The 24,507-nt window shown below is 46.4% G+C and overlaps 1 pseudogene; it reads right to left on the reverse strand.

The window, feature by feature from the left end:
* Positions 1 to 24,507, reverse strand: part of LOC135560293 (caskin-1-like) — a 123,215-nt pseudogene that overhangs the window by 38,379 nt on the left and 60,329 nt on the right.

Consider the following 24,507-nt stretch of genomic DNA (forward strand, 5'->3'; position numbering starts at 1 on the left):
AGGGGTTACCTCTCAGCAGCTGTTTGATCTCTCTGCTGTCCTGTATGGTTAGTTAGAGTTCAGGGGTCAGGGGTCAGGGGTTAGGGGTCAGGGGTTACCTCTCAGCAGCTGTTTAATCTCTCTGCTGGCCTGTATGGTTAGTTAGAGTTCAGGGGTCAGGGGTTACCTCTCAGTATCTGTTTGTTCTCTCTGCTGACCTGTGAGGTTAGTTAGAGTTCAGGGGTCAGGGGTTACCTCTCAGCAGCTGTTTGATCTCTCTGCTGGCCTGTATAGTTAGTTAGAGGTCAGGGGTTAGGGGTCAGGGGTTAGGGGTTACCTCTCATTAGCTGTTTAATATATCTGCTGTCCTGTAAGGTTAGTTAGAGTTCAGGGGTCAGGGGTTACCTCTCAGTATCTGTTTGTTCTCTCTGCTGACCTGTGAGGTTAGTTAGAGTTCAGGGGTTAGGGGTTACCTCTCAGTATCTGTTTGTTCTCTCTGCTGACCTGTGAGGTTAGTTAGAGTTCAGGGGTCAGGGGTTACCTCTCAGCAGCTGTTTGATCTCTCTGCTGGCCTGTATGGTTAGTTAGAGTTCAGGGGTTAGGGGTCAGGGGTTACCTCTCAGCAGCTGTTTGATCTCTCTGCTGGCCTGTATGGTTAGTTAGAGTTCAGGGGTTAGGGGTCAGGGGTTACCTCTCAGTATCTGTTTGTTCTCTCTGCTGGCCTGTGAGGTTAGTTAGAGTTCAGGGGTTAGGGTCAGGGGTTAGGGGTCAGGGGTTAGGGTTACCTCTCAGCAGCTGTTTGATCTCTCTGCTGGCCTGTGTGGCGGTGAACTGGTTAACGATGTCCAGAGCCGTCTGACACAGAGTGTTCCTCACCCCAGCACTGATGCCACTCTACGGGATCAATAACCAATAATCATCCGTCAAAACATCGTCAATACATCCAAGGCTTTAACATTAACATTTTTCATTGGTAGTGCTGATGCTCCCAACTTTAGGAGCACCACATACAATCTAGGAGCACCACATGAAATCTAGGAGCACCACATGAAATCTAGGAGCACCACATGAAATCTAGGAGCACCACGTGAAATCTAGGAGCACCACGTGAAATCTAGGAGCACCACGTGAAATCTAGGAGCACCACATGAAATCTAGGAGCACCACATGAAATCTAGGAGCACCACATGAAATCTAGGAGCACCACATAAAATCTAGGAGCACCACATGAAATCTAGGAGCACCACATAAAATCTAGGAGCACCACATGAAATCTAGGAGCACCACATGAAATCTAGGAGCACCACGTGAAATCTAGGAGCACCACGTGAAATCTAGGAGCACCACGTGAAATCTAGGAGCACCACGTGAAATCTAGGAGCACCACATGAAATCTAGGAGCACCACATGAAATCTAGGAGCACCACATGAAATCTAGGAGCACCACATGAAATCTAGGAGCACCACATAAAATCTAGGAGCACCACATAAAATCTAGGAGCACCACATGAAATCTAGGAGCACCACATGAAATCTAGGAGCACCACATGAAATCTAGGAGCACCACATGAAATCTAGGAGCACCACATGAAATCTAGGAGCACCACATGAAATCTAGGAGCACCACGTGAAATCTAGGAGCAACACGTGAACTGGAGATACAACCCATAATGAACCTAGATGAACTCTAGTTACTATTAGGACCAGATGAACTGGAGATACAACCCATAATGAACCTAGATTAACTCTAGTTACTATTAGGACCAGATGAACTGGAGATACAACCCATAATGAACCTAGATGAACTCTAGTTACTATTAGGATCAGGTGAACTGGAGATACAACCCATAATGAAGCTAGATTAATTATAGTTACTATTAGGACCAGATGAACTGGAGATACAACCCATAATGAACCTAGATGAACTCTAGTTACTATTAGGACCAGGTGAACTGGAGATACAACCCATAATGAAGCTAGATTAATTATAGTTACTATTAGGACCAGATGAACTGGAGATACAACCCATAATGAACCTAGATTAATTATAGTTACTATTAGGACCAGATGAACTGGAGATACAACCCATAATGAACCTAGATGAATTATAGTTACTATTAGGACCAGATGAACTGGAGATACAACCCATAATGAACCTAGATTAATTCTAGTTACTATTAGGACCAGATGAACTGGAGATACAACCCATAATGAACCTAGATGAACTTTAGTTACTTTTAGGACCACCACATGAACTCCTGCACCTCAGCCACTCTCAAGGTACTAAACGATATCATCACCGCCATCGATAAAAGTCAGTACTGTGCAGCCGTCTTCATCGACCTGGCCAAGGCCAGATTGACTCTATCAATCACTGTAAACTTATCGGCAGACTCAACAGCCTTGGTTTCTGTAATGATTGCCTCGTCTGGTTCACCAACTACTTCTCAGATAGAGTTCAGTGTGTCAAATCGGAGGGCCTGTTGTCCGGACCTCTGGCAGTCTCTAAGGGGGTGCCACAGGGTTCAATTCTCGGACCGACTCTTTCCTCTGTATACATCAATGATGTCGCTCTTGCTGCTGGTTATTCTTTGATCCACCTCTACGCAGATGACACCATTCTGTATACCTCTGGCCCTTCATTGGATACTGTGTTAACAAACCTCCAATCGAGCTTCAATGCCATACAACACTCCATCCGTGGACTCCAACTGCTCTTAAACGCTAGTAAAACTAAATGCATGCTCTTCAACCGATCGCTGCAGTTCCCGCCCGCCCAACTAGCATCACTACTCTGGACGGTTCTGGCTTAGAATATGTGGATATATGTGCAAGAGGGTTAGAGGTCAGGGCTAGAGGTCTAAAGGTCAGGGCTAGAGGTCAGGGTCAAATCAAATCAAATCAAATGTATTTATATAGCCCTTCTTACATCAGCTGATATCTCAAAGTGCTGTACAGAAACCCAGCCTAAAACCCCAAACAGTAAGCAATGCAGGTGTAGAAGCACCTGATCAAAGATCAGGGCTATGGGCTAGAGGTCAGGGCTATGGGCTAGAGGTCTGGGTCAAGGTCAGGGCTAGAGGTCAGGGTCAAAGATCAGGGCTAGAGGGTTAGAGGTCAGGGCTAGAGGTCAGGGTCAAGGTCAGGGCTAGAGGTCAGGGCTAGTGGTTAGGGCTAGTGGTCAGGGTTAGAGTTTAGGGCTAGAGGGCAAGAGACCAGGACTAGATGTCAGGGCCACAGGTCAGGGCTAGAGGGCTAGAGGTCAGGGCTACAGGTCAGGGCTAGGGCTAGAGGTCAGGGCTACAGGTCAGGGCTAGAGTTCAGGAATAGAGGTCAGGGCTAGAGGTCAGGGCTAGAGGGCTACAGGTCAGGGCTAGAGTTCAAGGCTAGAGGTCAGGGCTAGAGGTCAGGGCTAGAGTTCATGGCTAGAGGTCAGGGCTAGAGTTCAGGGCTACAGGTCAAGGCTAGAGGTCAGGGCTAGAGTTCATGGCTAGAGGTCAAGGCTAGAGTTCAGGGCTACAGGTCAGGGTTAGAGGTCAGGGCTACAGGTCAGGGCTAGAGTTCAAGGCTAGAGGTCAGGGCTAGAGTTCATGGCTAGAGGTCAGGGCTAGAGTTCATGGCTAGAGGTCAAGGCTAGAGTTCATGGCTACAGGTCAGGGTTAGAGGTCAGGGCTAGACGTCAGGGCTAGACTTCAGGGCTAAAGGTCAGGGCTAGAGTTCAGGGCTAGAGGTCAGGGCTAGAGGTCAGGGCTAGAAGTCAGAGCTAGAGGTCAGGGCTAGAGGTCAGGGCTAGAGGTCAGGGCTAGAGATCAGAGCTACAGGTCAGGGCTAGAGGTCAGGGCTAGAGGTCAGGGCTAGAGGTCAGGGCTAGAGGTCAGGAATAGAGGTCAGGGCTAGAGGTCAGGAATAGAGGTCAGGGCTAGAGGGCTATAGATCAGGGCTACAGGTCAGGGCTAGAAGGCTAGAGGTCAGGGCTACAGGTCAGAGCTAAAGGTCAGGGCTACAGGTCAGGGCTAGAGATCAGGGCTACAGGTCAGGGCTAGAGGGATAGAGGTCAGGGCTAGAGGGCTAGAGGTCAGGGCTAGAGGTCAGAGCTAGAGGTCAGGGCTAGAGGTCAGGGCTACAGGTCAGGAATAGAGGTCAGGGCTAGAGGCCAGGGCTACAGGTCAGGGCTACAGGTCAGGGCTAGAGGTCAGGGCTAGAGGTCAGGGCTACAGGTCAGGAATAGAGGTCAGGGCTAGAGGTCAGGGCTAGAGGTCAGGGCTAGAGGTCAGGGCTACAGGTCAGGAATAGAGGACAGGGCTAGAGGTCAGGCCTAGAGGGCTAGAGGTCAGGGCTAGAGGTCAGGGCTACAGGTCAGTGTTAGAAATAGTTGTACTCACATCCAACAGCAGTCTCACCACCTCAGTCTTTCCACAGAGAGCTGCCTGATGCAGCGCCGTCCCCGACTCTGACTGTCTGTTGATGTCTATACCTGCTTGGATCAGCAGACTGACACACACACACACACACACACACACACACACACACACCACACACACACACACACACTGTTAATGTCTATAACGTCTATTCCTGATTCGATCAGCAAACACCTAGGATAGGAATACCTAGGATAGGATAAAGTAATCCTTCTCCCCCTCCCCCCCCCCCCCTTAAAAGACCTAGATGCACTATTGTAAAGTGGCTGTTCCACTGGATGTCATAAGGTGAATGCACCAATTTGTAAGTCGCTCTGGATAAGAGCGTCTGCTAAATGACTTAAATGTAAATGTAAAACACACAATATAAACATAAGAGCAGTGATGGTGATGTCAGAGCGGTGGTGATGTCAGAGTGATGGTGATGTCAGAGTGATGGTGATGTCAGAGTGATGGTGATGTCAGAGCGATGGTGATGTCAGAGCGATGGTGATGTCAGAGCGATGGTGATGTCAGAGCGATGGTGATGTCAGAGCGATGGTGATGTCAGAGCGATGGTGATGTCAGAGCGATGGTGATGTCAGAGTGATGGTGATGTCAGAGTGATGGTGATGTCAGAGTGATGGTGATGTCAGAGCGATGGTGATGTCAGAGTGATGGTGATGTCAGAGTGATGGTGATGTCAGAGTGATGATGATGTCAGAGTGGTTACGATGTCAGAATGATGGTGATGTCAGAATGATGATGTCAGAGTGATGATGATGTCAGAATGATGGTGATGTCAGAGTGGTGATGATGTCAGAGTGATGATGATGGTGATGTCAGAGTGGTGATGATGTCAGAGTGATGATGATGATGACGTCAGAGTGGTTACGATGTCAGAGTGGTGATGATGTCAGAGTGATGATGATGATGTCAGAGTGGTTACGATGTCAGAGGGATGATGCTGTCAGTCATGATGATGTCAGAGTGATGATGATGATGTCAGAGTGGTTACGATGTCAGAGTGACGATGTCAGCGATGATGTCATGTCCTGACCGTATGACATCGATGTGTCCGTTCTTGGCGGCCAGGTGAAGAGGAGAGACGCCGTTTGGGTTCGACGGCTTCGGTTCGATCATCGCTGCACAGACATTACTACTGAGGAGCAGCTGGACCACCTGTACACATCATACACACATTACTACTGAGGAGACACCACCTGTAGACATTATACACATTACTACTGAGGAGACACCACCTGTACACATTATACACACATTACTACTGAGGAGACACCACCTGTACACATTATACACACATTACTACTGAGGAGACACCACCTGTACACATTATACACACATTACTACTGAGGAGACACCACCTGTACACATTATACACACATTACTACTGAGGAGAAACCACCTGTACACATTATACACACATTACTACTGAGGAGAAACCACCTGTACACATTATACACACATTACTACTGAGGAGACACCACCTGTACACATTATACACACATTACTACTGAGGAGACACCACCTGTACACATTATACACACATTACTACTGAGGAGACACCACCTGTACACATTATACACATTACTACTGAGGAGACACCACCTGTAGACATTATACACATTACTACTGAGGAGACACCACCTATACACATTATACACACATTACTACTGAGGAGACACCACCTATACACATTATACACACATTACTACTGAGGAGACACCACCTGTACACATTATACACACATTACTACTGAGGAGACACCACCTGTACACATTATACACATTACTACTGAGGAGACACCACCTGTACACATTATACACACATTACTACTGAGGAGACACCACCTGTAGACATTATACACACATTACTACTGAGGAGACACCACCTATACACATTATACACACATTACTACTGAGGAGACACCACCTATACACATTATACACACATTACTACTGAGGAGACACCACCTGTACACATTATACACACATTACTACTGAGGAGACACCACCTGTACACATTATACACACATTACTACTGAGGAGACACCACCTGTAGACATTATACACACATTACTACTGAGGAGACACCACCTGTACACATTATACACACATTACTACTGAGGAGACACCACCTGTAGACATTATACACACATTACTACTGAGGAGACACCACCTGTAGACATTATACACACATTACTACTGAGGAGACACCACCTGTAGACATTATACACACATTACTACTGAGGAGACACCACCTGTACACATTATACACACATTACTACTGAGGAGCAGCTGGACCACCTGTACACATTATACACACATTACTACTGAGGAGACACCACCTGTACACATTATACACACATTACTACTGAGGAGACACCACCTGTACACATTATACACACATTACTACTGAGGAGCAGCTGGACAACCTGTACACATTATACACACATTACTACTGAGGAGACACCACCTGTAGACATTATACACACATTACTACTGAGGAGACACCACCTGTACACATTATACACACATTACTACTGAGGAGACACCACCTGTACACATTATACACACATTACTACTGAGGAGACACCACCTGTACACATTATACACATTACTACTGAGGAGACACCACCTGTAGACATTATACACACATTACTACTGAGGAGACACCACCTGTAGACATTATACACACATTACTACTGAGGAGACACCACCTGTACACATTATACACACATTACTACTGAGGAGACACCACCTGTACACATTATACACACATTACTACTGAGGAGACACCACCTGTACACATTATACACACATTACTACTGAGGAGACACCACCTGTACACATTATACACACATTACTACTGAGGAGACACCACCTGTACACATTATACACACATTACTACTGAGGAGACACCACCTATACACATTATACACACATTACTACTGAGGAGACACCACCTGTACACATTATACACACATTACTACTGAGGAGACACCACCTGTACACATTATACACACATTACTACTGAGGAGACACCACCTGTAGACATTATACACACATTACTACTGAGGAGACACCACCTGTAGACATTATACAGACATTACTACTGAGGTGACACCACCTGTACACATTATACACACATTACTACTGAGGAGACACCACCTGTACACATTATACACACATTACTACTGAGGAGACACCACCTGTACACATTATACACACATTACTACTGAGACACCACCTGTACACATTATACACACATTACTACTGAGGAGACACCACCTGTACACATTATACACACATTACTACTGAGGAGACACCACCTGTACACATTATACACACATTACTACTGAGGAGACACCACCTGTACACATTATACACACATTACTACTGAGGAGACACCACCTGTACACATTATACACACATTACTACTGAGACACCACCTGTACACATTATACACACATTACTACTGAGGAGACACCACCTGTAGACATTATACACACATTACTACTGAGGAGACACCACCTGTACACATTATACACACATTACTACTGAGGAGACACCACCTGTACATATTATACACACATTACTACTGAGGAGACACCACCTGTAGACATTATACACACATTACTACTGAGGAGACACCACCTGTACACATTATACACACATTACTACTGAGGAGACACCACCTGTACACATTATACACACATTACTACTGAGGAGACACCACCTGTAGACATTATACACACATTACTACTGAGGAGACACCACCTGTACACATCATACACACATTACTACTGAGGAGACACCACCTGTACACATTATACACACATTACTACTGAGGAGACACCACCTGTAGACATTATACACACATTACTACTGAGGAGCAGCTGGACCACCTGTACACATTATACACACATTACTACTGAGGAGACACCACCTGTAGACATTATACACACATTACTACTGAGGAGACACCACCTGTACACATTATACACACATTACTACTGAGGAGACACCACCTGTAGACATTATACATGTGTGTGTGTGTGTGTGTGTGTGTGTGTGTGTGTGTGTGTGTGACTCACCCCCACTCGTCCAAATTCACAGGCCAGGTCCAGAGGAGTCTTACCGGCCGTGTCGGAGATACACGGATTAGACTGGTGCTGCAGCAACATCTCAGACTGAACACAGAGAGACAGAGAGATACACAGGGTTAGACTGCAGCAACATCTCAGACTGAACACAGAGAGACAGAGAGATACACAGGGTTAGACTGGGACAACATCTCAGACTGAACACAGAGAGACAGAGAGATACACAGGGTTAGACTGCAGCAACATCTCAGACTGAACACAGAGAGACAGAGAGATACACAGGGTTAGACTGCAGCAACATCTCAGACTGAACACAGAGAGACAGAGAGATACACAGGGTTAGACTGGGACAACATCTCAGACTGAACACAGAGAGACAGAGAGATACACAGGGTTAGACTGGTGCTGCAGCAACATCTCAGACTGAACACAGAGAGACAGAGAGATACACAGGGTTAGACTGGGACAACATCTCAGACTGAACACAGAGAGACAGAGAGATACACGGGGTTAGACTGCAGCAACATCTCAGACTGAACACAGAGAGACAGAGAGATACACAGGGTTAGACTGGGACAACATCTCAGACTGAACACAGAGAGACAGAGAGATACACAGGGTTAGACTGCAGCAACATCTCAGACTGAACACAGAGAGACAAAGAGATACACAGGGTTAGACTGCAGCAACATCTCAGACTGAACACAGAGAGACAGAGAGATACACGGGGTTAGACTGCAGCAACATCTCAGACTGAACACAGAGAGACAGAGATACACGGGTTAGACTGCAGCAACATCTCAGACTGAACACAGAGAGACAGAGAGATACACAGGGTTAGACTGCAGCAACATCTCAGACTGAACACAGAGAGACAGAGAGATACACAGGGTTAGACTGCAGCAACATCTCAGACTGAACACAGAGAGACAGAGAGATACACGGGGTTAGACTGCAGCAACATCTCAGACTGAACACAGAGAGACAGAGAGATACACAGGGTTAGACTGCAGCAACATCTCAGACTGAACACAGAGAGACAGGGAGAGATACACAGGGTTAGACTGCAGCAACATCTCAGACTGAACACAGAGAGACAGAGAGATACACAGGGTTAGACTGGGACAACATCTCAGACTGAACACAGAGAGACAGAGAGATACACAGGGTTAGACTGGGACAACATCTCAGACTGAACACAGAGAGACAGAGAGATACACAGGGTTAGACTGGGACAACATCTCAGACTGAACACAGAGAGACAGAGAGATACACGGGGTTAGACTGGGACAACATCTCAGACTGAACACAGAGAGACAGAGAGATACACAGGGTTAGACTGGTGCTGCAGCAACATCTCAGACTGAACACAGAGAGACAGAGAGATACACAGGGTTAGACTGGGACAACATCTCAGACTGAACACAGAGAGACAGGGAGATACACAGGGTTAGACTGCAGCAACATCTCAGACTGAACACAGAGAGACAGAGAGATACACAGGGTTAGACTGGGACAACATCTCAGACTGAACACAGAGAGACAGAGAGATACACAGGGTTAGACTGGTGCTGCAGCAACATCTCAGACTGAACACAGAGAGACAGAGAGATACACAGGGTTAGACTGGGACAACATCTCAGACTGAACACAGAGAGACAGAGAGATACACGGGGTTAGACTGCAGCAACATCTCAGACTGAACACAGAGAGACAGAGAGATACACAGGGTTAGACTGGGACAACATCTCAGACTGAACACAGAGAGACAGAGAGATACACAGGGTTAGACTGCAGCAACATCTCAGACTGAACACAGAGAGACAGAGAGAGATACACAGGGTTAGACTGCAGCAACATCTCAGACTGAACACAGAGAGACAGAGAGATACACGGGGTTAGACTGCAGACAACATCTCAGACTGAACACAGAGAGACAGAGATACACAGGGGTTAGACTGCAGCAACATCTCAGACTGAACACAGAGAGACAGAGAGATACACAGGGTTAGACTGCAGCAACATCTCAGACTGAACACAGAGAGACAGAGAGATACACAGGGTTAGACTGCAGCAACATCTCAGACTGAACACAGAGAGACAGAGAGATACACAGGGTTAGACTGCAGCAACATCTCAGACTGAACACAGAGAGACAGAGAGATACACAGGGTTAGACTGCAGCAACATCTCAGACTGAACACAGAGAGACAGAGAGATACACAGGGTTAGACTGCAGCAACATCTCAGACTGAACACAGAGAGACAGAGAGATACACAGGGTTAGACTGGGACAACATCTCAGACTGAACACAGAGAGACAGAGAGATACACAGGGTTAGACTGGGACAACATCTCAGACTGAACACAGAGAGACAGAGAGATACACAGGGTTAGACTGGGACAACATCTCAGACTGAACACAGAGAGACAGAGAGATACACAGGGTTAGACTGGGACAACATCTCAGACTGAACACAGAGAGACAGAGAGATACACAGGGTTAGACTGGTGCTGCAGCAACATCTCAGACTGAACACAGAGAGACAGAGAGATACACAGGGTTAGACTGGGACAACATCTCAGACTGAACACAGAGAGACAGAGAGATACACAGGGTTAGACTGCAGCAACATCTCAGACTGAACACAGAGAGACAGAGAGATACACAGGGTTAGACTGGGACAACATCTCAGACTGAACACAGAGAGACAGAGAGATACACAGGGTTAGACTGCAGCAACATCTCAGACTGAACACAGAGAGACAAAGAGATACACGGGGTTAGACTGCAGCAACATCTCAGACTGAACACAGAGAGACAGAGAGATACACAGGGTTAGACTGGGACAACATCTCAGACTGAACACAGAGAGACAGAGAGATACACAGGGTTAGACTGCAGCAACATCTCAGACTGAACACAGAGAGACAGAGAGATACACGGGGTTAGACTGCAGCAACATCTCAGACTGAACACAGAGAGACAGAGAGATACACAGGGTTAGACTGCAGCAACATCTCAGACTGAACACAGAGAGACAGAGAGATACACAGGGTTAGACTGGGACAACATCTCAGACTGAACACAGAGAGACAGAGAGATACACAGGGTTAGACTGGGACAACATCTCAGACTGAACACAGAGAGACAGAGAGATACACAGGGTTAGACTGCAGCAACATCTCAGACTGAACACAGAGAGACAGAGAGATACACAGGGTTAGACTGCAGCAACATCTCAGACTGAACACAGAGAGACAGAGAGATACACAGGGTTAGACTGGGACAACATCTCAGACTGAACACAGAGAGACAGAGAGATACACAGGGTTAGACTGCAGCAACATCTCAGACTGAACACAGAGAGACAGAGAGATACACAGGGTTAGACTGCAGCAACATCTCAGACTGAACACAGAGAGACAGAGAGATACACAGGGTTAGACTGCAGCAACATCTCAGACTGAACACAGAGAGACAGGGAGAGATACACAGGGTTAGACTGCAGCAACATCTCAGACTGAACACAGAGAGACAGAGAGATACACAGGGTTAGACTGGGACAACATCTCAGACTGAACACAGAGAGACAGAGAGATACACAGGGTTAGACTGGGACAACATCTCAGACTGAACACAGAGAGACAGAGAGATACACAGGGTTAGACTGGGACAACATCTCAGACTGAACACAGAGAGACAGAGAGATACACAGGGTTAGACTGGGACAACATCTCAGACTGAACACAGAGAGACAGAGAGATACACAGGGTTAGACTGGTGCTGCAGCAACATCTCAGACTGAACACAGAGAGACAGAGAGATACACAGGGTTAGACTGGGACAACATCTCAGACTGAACACAGAGAGACAGAGAGATACACAGGGTTAGACTGCAGCAACATCTCAGACTGAACACAGAGAGACAGAGAGATACACAGGGTTAGACTGGGACAACATCTCAGACTGAACACAGAGAGACAGAGAGATACACAGGGTTAGACTGCAGCAACATCTCAGACTGAACACAGAGAGACAGAGAGATACACAGGGTTAGACTGCAGCAACATCTCAGACTGAACACAGAGAGACAGAGAGATACACAGGGTTAGACTGCAGCAACATCTCAGACTGAACACAGAGAGACAGAGAGATACACGGGGTTAGACTGCAGCAACATCTCAGACTGAACACAGAGAGACAGAGAGATACACAGGGTTAGACTGCAGCAACATCTCAGACTGAACACAGAGAGACAGAGAGATACACAGGGTTAGACTGCAGCAACATCTCAGACTGAACACAGAGAGACAGAGAGATACACAGGGTTAGACTGGGACAACATCTCAGACTGAACACAGAGAGACAGAGAGATACACAGGGTTAGACTGCAGCAACATCTCAGACTGAACACAGAGAGACAGAGAGATACACAGGGTTAGACTGCAGCAACATCTCAGACTGAACACAGAGAGACAGAGAGATACACAGGGTTAGACTGGGACAACATCTCAGACTGAACACAGAGAGACAGAGATACACAGGGTTAGACTGGTGCTGCAGCAACATCTCAGACTGAACACAGAGAGACAGAGAGATACACAGGGTTAGACTGGGACAACATCTCAGACTGAACACAGAGAGACAGAGAGATACACAGGGTTAGACTGCAGCAACATCTCAGACTGAACACAGAGAGACAGAGAGATACACAGGGTTAGACTGGGACAACATCTCAGACTGAACACAGAGAGACAGAGAGATACACAGGGTTAGACTGCAGCAACATCTCAGACTGAACACAGAGAGACAAAGAGATACACAGGGTTAGACTGCAGCAACATCTCAGACTGAACACAGAGAGACAGAGAGATACACAGGGTTAGACTGCAGCAACATCTCAGACTGAACACAGAGAGACAGAGAGATACACAGGGTTAGACTGCAGCAACATCTCAGACTGAACACAGAGAGACAGAGAGATACACGGGGTTAGACTGCAGCAACATCTCAGACTGAACACAGAGAGACAGAGAGATACACAGGGTTAGACTGGGACAACATCTCAGACTGAACACAGAGAGACAGAGAGATACACAGGGTTAGACTGCAGCAACATCTCAGACTGAACACAGAGAGACAGAGAGATACACAGGGTTAGACTGCAGCAACATCTCAGACTGAACACAGAGAGACAGAGAGATACACAGGGTTAGACTGCAGCAACATCTCAGACTGAACACAGAGAGACAGAGAGATACACAGGGTTAGACTGCAGCAACATCTCAGACTGAACACAGAGAGACAGAGAGATACACAGGGTTAGACTGGGAGCAACATCTCAGACTGAACACAGAGAGACAGAGAGATACACAGGGTTAGACTGGGACAACATCTCAGACTGAACACAGAGAGACAGAGAGATACACAGGGTTAGACTGGGACAACATCTCAGACTGAACACAGAGAGACAGAGAGATACACAGGGTTAGACTGGGACAACATCTCAGACTGAACACAGAGAGACAGAGAGATACACAGGGTTAGACTGGTGCAGCAACATCTCAGACTGAACACAGAGAGACAGAGAGATACACAGGGTTAGACTGGGACAACATCTCAGACTGAACACAGAGAGACAGAGAGATACACAGGGTTAGACTGCAGCAACATCTCAGACTGAACACAGAGAGACAGAGATACACAGGGTTAGACTGCAGCAACATCTCAGACTGAACACAGAGAGACAGAGAGATACACAGGGTTAGACTGGGCAACATCTCAGACTGAACACAGAGAGACAGAGAGATACACAGGGTTAGACTGCAGCAACATCTCAGACTGAACACAGAGAGACAGAGAGATACACAGGGTTAGACTGGGACAACATCTCAGACTGAACACAGAGAGACAGAGAGATACACAGGGTTAGACTGCAGCAACATCTCAGACTGAACACAGAGAGACAGAGAGATACACAGGGTTAGACTGCAGCAACATCTCAGACTGAACACAGAGAGACAGAGAGATACACAGGGTTAGACTGGGACAACATCTCAGACTGAACACAGAGAGACAGAGATACACAGGGTTAGACTACAACATCTCAGACTGAACACAGAGAGACAGAGATTAGACTGCAGCAACATCTCAGACTGAACACAGAGAGACAGAGAGATACACAGGGTTAGACTGGGACAACATCTCAGACTGAACACAGAGAGACAGAGAGATACACAGGGTTAGACTGCAGCAACATCTCAGACTGAACACAGAGAGACAGAGAGAGATACACAGGGTTAGACTGAACACAGACAACATCTCAGACTGAACACAGAGAGACAGAGAGATACACAGGGTTAGACTGGGACAACATCTCAGACTGAACACAGAGAGACAGAGAGATACACAGGGTTAGACTGCAGCAACATCTCAGACTGAACACAGAGAGACAGAGAGATACACAGACTGGGACAACATCTCAGACTGAACACAGAGAGACAGAGAGATACACAGGGTTAGACTGGGACAACATCTCAGACTGAACACAGAGAGACAGAGAGATACACAGGGTTAGACTGGCAACATCTCAGACTGAACACAGAGAGACAGAGAGATACACAGGGTCAGCAACATCTCAGACTGAACACAGAGAGACAGAGAGATACACAGGGTTAGACTGGGACAACATCTCAGACTGAACACAGAGAGACAGAGAGATACACAGGGTTAGACTGCAGCAACATCTCAGACTGAACACAGAGAGACAGAGAGAGATACACAGGGTTAGACTGGGACAACATCTCAGACTGAACACAGAGAGACAGAGAGATACACAGGGTTAGACTGCAGCAACATCTCAGACTGAACACAGAGAGACAGAGAGATACACGGGGTTAGACTGCAGCAACATCTCAGACTGAACACAGAGAGACAGAGAGATACACAGGGTTAGACTGGGACAACATCTCAGACTGAACACAGAGAGACAGAGAGATACACAGGGTTAGACTGCAGCAACATCTCAGACTGAACACAGAGAGACAGAGAGATACACAGGGTTAGACTGGGACAACATCTCAGACTGAACACAGAGAGACAGAGATACACAGGGTTAGACTGCAGCAACATCTCAGACTGAACACAGAGAGACAGAGAGATACACAGGGGTTAACATCTCAGACTGAACACAGAGAGACAACATCTCAGACTGAACACAGAGAGACAGAGAGATACACAGGGTTAGACTGGGACAACATCTCAGACTCTCAGACTGAACACAGAGAGACAGAGAGATACACGGGGTTAGACTGCAGCAACATCTCAGACTGAACACAGAGAGACAGAGAGATACACGGGGTTAGACTGGGACAACATCTCAGACTGAACACAGAGAGACAGAGAGATACACAGGGTTAGACTGCAGCAACATCTCAGACTGAACACAGAGAGACAGAGAGATACACAGGGTTAGACTGCAGCAACATCTCAGACTGAACACAGAGAGACAGAGAGATACACAGGGTTAGACTGCAGCAACATCTCAGACTGAACACAGAGAGACAGGGAGAGATACACAGGGTTAGACTGCAGCAACATCTCAGACTGAACACAGAGAGACAGAGAGATACACAGGGTTAGACTGGGACAACATCTCAGACTGAACACAGAGAGACAGAGAGATACACAGGGTTAGACTGGGACAACATCTCAGACTGAACACAGAGAGACAGAGAGATACACAGGGTTAGACTGGGACAACATCTCAGACTGAACACAGAGAGACAGAGAGATACACGGGGTTAGACTGGGACAACATCTCAGACTGAACACAGAGAGACAGAGAGATACACAGGGTTAGACTGGTGCTGCAGCAACATCTCAGACTGAACACAGAGAGACAGAGAGATACACAGGGTTAGACTGGGACAACATCTCAGACTGAACACAGAGAGACAGAGAGATACACGGGGTTAGACTGCAGCAACATCTCAGACTGAACACAGAGAGACAGAGAGATACACAGGGTTAGACTGCAGCAACATCTCAGACTGAACACAGAGAGACAGGGAGATACACAGGGTTAGACTGCAGCAACATCTCAGACTGAACACAGAGAGACAGAGAGATACACAGGGTTAGACTGGGACAACATCTCAGACTGAACACAGAGAGACAGAGAGATACACAGGGTTAGACTGCAGCAACATCTCAGACTGAACACAGAGAGACAAAGAGATACACAGGGTTAGACTGCAGCAACATCTCAGACTGAACACAGAGAGACAGAGAGATACACGGGGTTAGACTGCAGCAACATCTCAGACTGAACACAGAGAGACAGAGAGATACACAGGGTTAGACTGCAGCAACATCTCAGACTGAACACAGAGAGACAGAGAGATACACAGGGTTAGACTGCAGCAACATCTCAGACTGAACACAGAGAGACAGAGAGAGATACACAGGGTTAGACTGCAGCAACATCTCAGACTGAACACAGAGAGACAGAGAGATACACAGGGTTAGACTGGGACAACATCTCAGACTGAACACAGAGAGACAGAGAGATACACAGGGTTAGACTGCAGCAACATCTCAGACTGAACACAGAGAGACAGAGAGATACACGGGGTTAGACTGCAGCAACATCTCAGACTGAACACAGAGAGACAGAGAGCTACACGGGGTTAGACTGGGACAACATCTCAGACTGAACACAGAGAGACAGAGAGATACACAGGGTTAGACTGCAGCAACATCTCAGACTGAACACAGAGAGACAGAGAGATACACAGGGTTAGACTGCAGCAACATCTCAGACTGAACACAGAGAGACAGAGAGATACACAGGGTTAGACTGCAGCAACATCTCAGACTGAACACAGAGAGACAGAGAGATACACAGGGTTAGACTGGGACAACATCTCAGACTGAACACAGAGAGACAGAGAGATACACAGGGTTAGACTGCAGCAACATCTCAGACTGAACACAGAGAGACAGAGATACACAGGGTTAGACTGCAGCAACATCTCAGACTGAACACAGAGAGACAGAGAGATACACAGGGTTAGACTGGGACAACATCTCAGACTGAACACAGAGAGACAGAGAGATACACAGGGTTAGACTGCAGCAACATCTCAGACTGAACACAGAGAGACAGAGAGAGATACACGGGGTTAGACTGGGACAACATCTCAGACTGAACACAGAGAGACAGAGAGATACACAGGGTTAGACTGGGACAACATCTCAGACTGAACACAGAGAGACAGAGAGATACACAGGGTTAGACTGCAGCAACATCTCAGACTGAACACAGAGAGACAGAGAGATACACAGGGTTAGACTGCAGCAACATCTCAGACTGAACACAGAGAGACAGAGATACACAGGGTTAGACTGCAGCAACATCTCAGACTGAACACAGAGAGACAGAGAGAGATACACAGGGTTAGACTGGGACAACATCTCAGACTGAACACAGAGAGACAGAGAGATACACAGGGTTAGCCTGCAGCAACATCTCAGACTGAACACAGAGAGACAGAGAGAGATACACGGGGTTAGACTGGGACAACATCTCAGACTGAACACAAAGAGACAGAGAGATACACAGGGTTAGACTGGGACAACATCTCAGACTGAACACAGAGAGACAGAGAGATACACGGGGTTAGACTGGTGCTGCAGCAACATCTCAGACTGAACACAGAGAGACAGAGAGATACACGGGGTTAGACTGCAGCAACATCTCAGACTGAACACAGAGAGACAGAGAGATACACGGGGTTAGACTGCAGCAACATCTCAGACTGAACACAGAGAGACAGAGAGATACACGGGGTTAGACTGCAGCAACATCTCAGACTGAACACAGAGAGACAGAGAGATACACTGGGTTTACTTGCGCATAAGGAATATGTTTTGTCCATTTGCAATATGATTTCATAGGAAGTCAATAGTCAAAAATAGCAACATTTTATAAAAAAAACTTCACACACCCTTAAAAATGTGCTTTCTGGACCGTTTTTCAAAATTCTTTCGATTTTTGTGTCAATTACACACGTATAACTGTATCAACATACTTTAGTCGTATTTTATTATCATTAATTTTTTTATTTTTTTTAAACTTGTGCATAAGGAATATGTTTTGTCCATTTCCAATATGATTTCATAGGAAGTCAAAAGTCGAAAATGTGAACTTTAAAAAAAGAAACGTATCACCCTCGTAAAAAAAGTGCTTTCTGGACCGTTGTTTCGATTTTATATCAATTAATGTGTAAGAACTGTATGAATATGCTTTTGTAAAAATTTTATTATCATAATTTTTTTTTACTTGTGCATAAGGAATATGATTTGTCCATTTGCAATATGATTTCATAGGAAGTCAAAAGTCAAAGTCAAAAGTCACTTTTTGCCATAAGAAATTTGATATGCTCAAAAATCCTGCAAAAATGCAAAATTGACTGGCCTGATGAACACAGAATGGCCTGGCAGTGATAGTTGCTCCTTTCCATCGCTCGTTGTGTTGACTTCATCATGTCCATTTGGTGATGTCTTTTTTCACTATAGAATCATATTGCAAATGCACGTGCATTTGCAATATGTTTCAATGGGCATTTACCATCACGAATTTGTCATGCTCAAAAATCCTGAAGAAATGCAACATTCACTGGCCTGATGAACACAGAATGGCCGGGAATTGATAGTGGGTCTTCTCCAGTGCTCGTTGTGTTGATTTCATTATGTCCATTTGTTTATGTTTTCTCACTTTTGCTAAGTCACTGTGCATTTGCAATATGGTTCAATGGGCATTTACCATCACGAATTTGTCATGCTATAAAAATCCTGCAGGAATGCGAAATTGACTGGCCCGATGAACTCGGGATGGCTGGGCAGTGACTCTGGTTCTTCTCAATCGCTCGTTAGGGTTGATTTCAGAATGTCACTTTGGTGATGGTACCTCACTGTTTAAACATATTGCAAATGGACAAGAGTCACCAGCAAGTCACCGTCCATCAGTCAAAACTGATACAAACTGACACCAAACCCCCTTTTTCCAACTCGTTTAGTAGCCAACTATCACATACTTCAGAGCTGGCCCAAAATTCACAACGCCTTCGGTTCAAACCATAAAAAAAACATAAAACATGTAGTTACGTTCTAGCTGCGGGTCCATTTCTTATGTTATGTGTAGGCCTAGCTGAGGCGACCCTGAATACCAAGTTTCGGGTTGATAGGTCATTTGGTGTCCGAGCAAAACCCTAATTGGTGCTGAAAATCCACTTTTTTCCATGACTTGAGCTATCGGACATGAGCTATCGGACAGAAACGTTGGGGTCTGTCAATATGGGCCGAGACGGTCGCAATGCACCTAGTCTTGCGACTCTGGGACATTTCTAAATGTCGTCATTTTCGTGATGCAAAAATGAATTGAAGTCATTGCAAATGTACAAGGCTGTTTCTCGGTCCGAGAACCTTCTAGAGCCACGTAACTCACCACGCCCTATCGACCTGAGGTCTAGAACAGGATTCTAAAGTTTCGGAACTCTAGGTCTGACGGTTCTTTAAAAGTTCCAACAAGGTTAACTAATGCAGGCAGTGTATGTCTCTACACACCCCAATAGGTCCCTACTTCCAAGCTGTGTGTGATTTAGTTTTCCTTTGAAATTTTATGGGAAAAATGACTGATTTACAGTTCATGGGGGTTGCCTAATCACATTTATGCAGTTTTGGAAAGATCTGACTTTTTTAACCCCTCGAAACAGCCCCTGAGACACCAATTATGGCACTTCCGGTTGGCACAGGAAGCTAGGAAGCTAAATCAACACATATCCTCATTGGGGTATGCTTTTACAGAATCCTGAGTTTTAAGTCCTTACGTTAAGAACTGACTGATTTACACAGGGTTGAATGCACTATGTCTATCAAACTGCAGGCAGGGTATGGATAAACACTTTTAGGGTGATTTTAACCACTTCCGGTTGGTCCAGGAAGCTCAGAATCAACACAGGTAGACCTCATACTGGCCTGATGGACTGTTACCGAAAACAGGTTCATACGGCATTCATAACCCATATAGGCTTCAGGTTGAATTTAGGGGTGCAGGCAATGTATTCCTATGGGGAGAGAAGTCAATGCAAACTCTTTGAAGTAAACACCTTCTTTTAACTATTAAGGGTTAATGCCACACGGTCAAGGTTAGGCTTGCACAGATCGGGAGGACCTTAGGGACGTACCTGAGGTCGAATTGTGCTTCTCACCCTAACGGTTCTCTCACTGTCACCCAAAAGCAAATGACGTTGTGGGGCAGGCTTCATTTTGGGCCTACTATTCTAATGGTCGCTGCGCTTAGACCGAGCGAGCTACGGTCAAGCGGGATATCTCGTTGAACTCGGCACGGCCTAGGGATTATGGTAATGCCATTGCCTGCTCTCTGTGTCTCTAAGCACCGCACTTTGTCACTCCATCCTTCCTGTGTGTGTGTGAGGGAGCTTTTCTTTGAGATCTGTTGGGAGAAATGACTGATTTACAGTTTATGGGGGTTGCCTAATCACACATATGAAGTTTTGAAAGATCTGACCTTTTTAACCCTTGGAAACTGCCACTGTGACACCATGTAAGGCACTTCCGGTTGGCACAGGAAGCTATAAATAAACTCATATCCTGATTGGGGTATGCCTTTACAGAATCCTGAGTTTTAAGTCTTTACGTTAAGAACTGAGTTATTTACGGAGGGTTTAGTGAGTGTGTGTTATTTCAGAAAATCATAGAAAATCACAGAAATCTCGCAGAGCTCCGCAGCACACTTTAAAAAGATTCGTAAGAACACCCTGCAACTGGATCTGTAACCGTTGAAAAAAAAACAACCTATCTTTGAACATCACCAATCTGTCATTGTACGATTTCTCTTAAATGACGATAGATAAATGGCTGGTTCTTTTTTTATTGACACCGGAGGCTCCTTGACTTTGACGTGAAGTGGAAAAATAAATTTCTCTATTTTCATTTTGGACCTTTAATCCCAGATAAATGGCCATAACTCAAAAACCGTTGAGGCCTAGACGCCATCTTGTTCGGGGCCAACTGCCCATTATGCCAAACCTACGCTCACCAAGTTTCTGCTTCAAAATATTTTCCGTTTTCGAGATGTTTTGTCCAATTGCAATATGATTGCTTATGCCCTCTTGTGGGATTTTCCGGGACAGCGGAAAAATGACCAAAATGTGATTATTTTATCAAACGGAAACCGAATGTCCGACAAAGTTCATTTGATGACTTCCCGGTAGGTCTGGCCCTGCCGCTCGGCCCGACGTCGTCCGCGAATTTTACAAACGTTTTCGGACGTCTAGTAAGGGACCGTACATTTGCAATATGGACTTTCTCACTAACCATACAGCAAATGTCAAAATGTTCCTTAAGGTATGTGAGCACCCTGTGGTGCGTTGGTGCATTTTAAAGAGCACACAGCATTGCACTCTCTGTCTCCTGCGTTTCCACGGAGACTGGGTGTCTCCACGACACCCGGAGCATTACAACCGTGCTGATCTAACAGCTGTTTCAGTCGTTGGCAGAAAACACAGTGGACCTCGAACAGAACCGTGAGGAACACCACATTTTATGATGTGTCGTTGTGTGTGTGTCTGTGTGTGTCGTGTGTGTCATTGTGTGTGTGTGTGTGTGTGTCTGGTGTGTGTCGTTGTGTGTGTGTGTGTGTCGTTGTGTGTGTTTGTGTGTCGTTCTGTGTGTGTGTGTGTGTCGGTGTGTCGGTGTGTCTGTGTGTTTTTGTCGTTGTGTGTGTGTGTCTGTGTGTGTTGTTGTGTCTGTGTGTGTCATTGTGGGTGTGTCTGTGTGTCGTTGTGAGTGTGTGTGTGTGTCGGTGTGTTTGTGTCGTTGTGTGTGTGTGCCGTTGTGTGTGTGTGTATCGTTGTGTTTGTGTGTCGTTGTGTTTGTGTGCCGTTGTGTGTGTGCCGTTGTGTGTGTCGATGTGTGTGTGTATCGTGTGTATGGCGTCACCCCGTCGTAATGTCCGTGCTGTGCTGATAGGTGCAGTGGGATCTGGCCCTCGTCTGATTGGATGTTGACTGATGATCCCGCCTTCAGGAGCATTTTCATTGGCTCAGTCTTCCCCTGCCACGCCGCGTAGTGCAGTGGACGCATACCTACGGCAACCACAGAGGAACAAACAGAATCAGACTACGACCCCACAACACATCAGAGGAACACACAGAATCAGACTACGACCCTCAACACACCAGAGGAACACACAGAATCAGACTACGACCCACAACACATCAGAGGAACACACAGAATCAGACTACGACCCACAACACACCAGAGGAACACACAGAATCAGACTACGACCCACAACACACCAGAGGAACACACAGAATCAGACTACGACCCACAACACACCAGAGGAACACACAGAATCAGACTACGACCCACAACACACCAGAGGAACACACAGAATCAGACTACGACCCACAACACACCAGAGGAACACACAGAATCAGACTACGACCCACAACACACCAGAGGAACACACAGAATCAGACTACGACCCACAACACACCAGAGGAACACACAGAATCAGACTACGACCCACAACACACCAGAGGAACACACAGAATCAGACTACGACCCACAACACACCAGAGGAACACACAGAATCAGACTACGACCCACAACACACCAGAGGAACACACAGAATCAGACTACGACCCACAACACACAGAGGAACACACAGAATCAGACTACGACCCACAACACACCAGAGGAACACACAGAATCAGACTACGACCCACAACACACCAGAGGAACACACAGAATCAGACTACGACCCACAACACATCAGAGGAACAAACAGAATCAGACTACGACCCACAACACATCAGAGGAACACACAGAATCAGACTACGACCCACAACACACCAGAGGAACGCACAGAATCAGACTACGACCCACAACACACCAGAGGAACGCACAGAATCAGACTACGACCCACAACACACCAGAGGAACACACAGAATCAGACTACGACCCACAACACACCAGAGGAACACACAGAATCAGACTACGACCCACAACACACCAGAGGAACACACAGAATCAGACTACGACCCACAACACACCAGAGAGAAGATGGAGAGAGAGTGTGTGTGTGTGTGTGTGTGTGTGTGTGTGTCTGTGTGTGTGTGTGTGTGTGTGTGTGTGTGTGTGTTACCGTTCTGGTCCTTAATGTCCACTGTGGCCTGAGCCTCCAACAGTAGAGAGAAGATGGAGAGAGAGAGAGAGAGAGAGAGAGAGAGAGAGAGAGAGAGTGTGTGTGTGTGTGTGTGTGTGTGTGTGTGTGTGTGTGTGTGTGTGTGTGTGTGTGTGTGTGACCGTTCTGGTCCTTAATGTCCACTGTGGCCTGAGCCTCCAACAGTAGAGAGAAGATGGAGAGAGAGAGAGAGAGAGTGTGTGTGTGTGTGTGTGTGTGTGTGTGTGTGTGTGTGTGTGTGTGTGTGTGTGTGTGTGTGTGTTACCGTTCTGGTCCTTAATGTCCACTGTGACCTGAGCCTCCAACACCAGAGAGAAGATGGAGAGAGAGAGAGAGAGAGAGAGAGAGAGAGTGTGTGTGTGTGTGTGTGTGTGTGTGTGTGTGTGTGTGTGTGTGTGTTACCGTTCTGGTCCTTAATGTCCACTGTGGCCTGAGCCTCCAACAGTAGAGAGATCAGCTCCTTGTTGCCGCTCAGAGCAGCATGGTGCAGAGGAGACAACCTACACACACACACACACACACACACACACACACACACACACACACACACACACACACATAGTGGGTCTGTAACCATAGTGATTAAACCTATAGTTCTAGTGGGTCTGTAACCATAGTGATTAAATCTTATAGTTCTAGGGGGTTCTGTAACCATAGTGATTAAACCTATAGTTCTAGGGGGTCTGTAACCATAGTGAATAAATCTATAGTTCTAGGGGGTCTG

The sequence above is a fragment of the Oncorhynchus nerka genome, linkage group LG15 (genome assembly GCF_034236695.1).
Source record: "Oncorhynchus nerka isolate Pitt River linkage group LG15, Oner_Uvic_2.0, whole genome shotgun sequence".
Taxonomy (NCBI): domain Eukaryota; kingdom Metazoa; phylum Chordata; class Actinopteri; order Salmoniformes; family Salmonidae; genus Oncorhynchus; species Oncorhynchus nerka.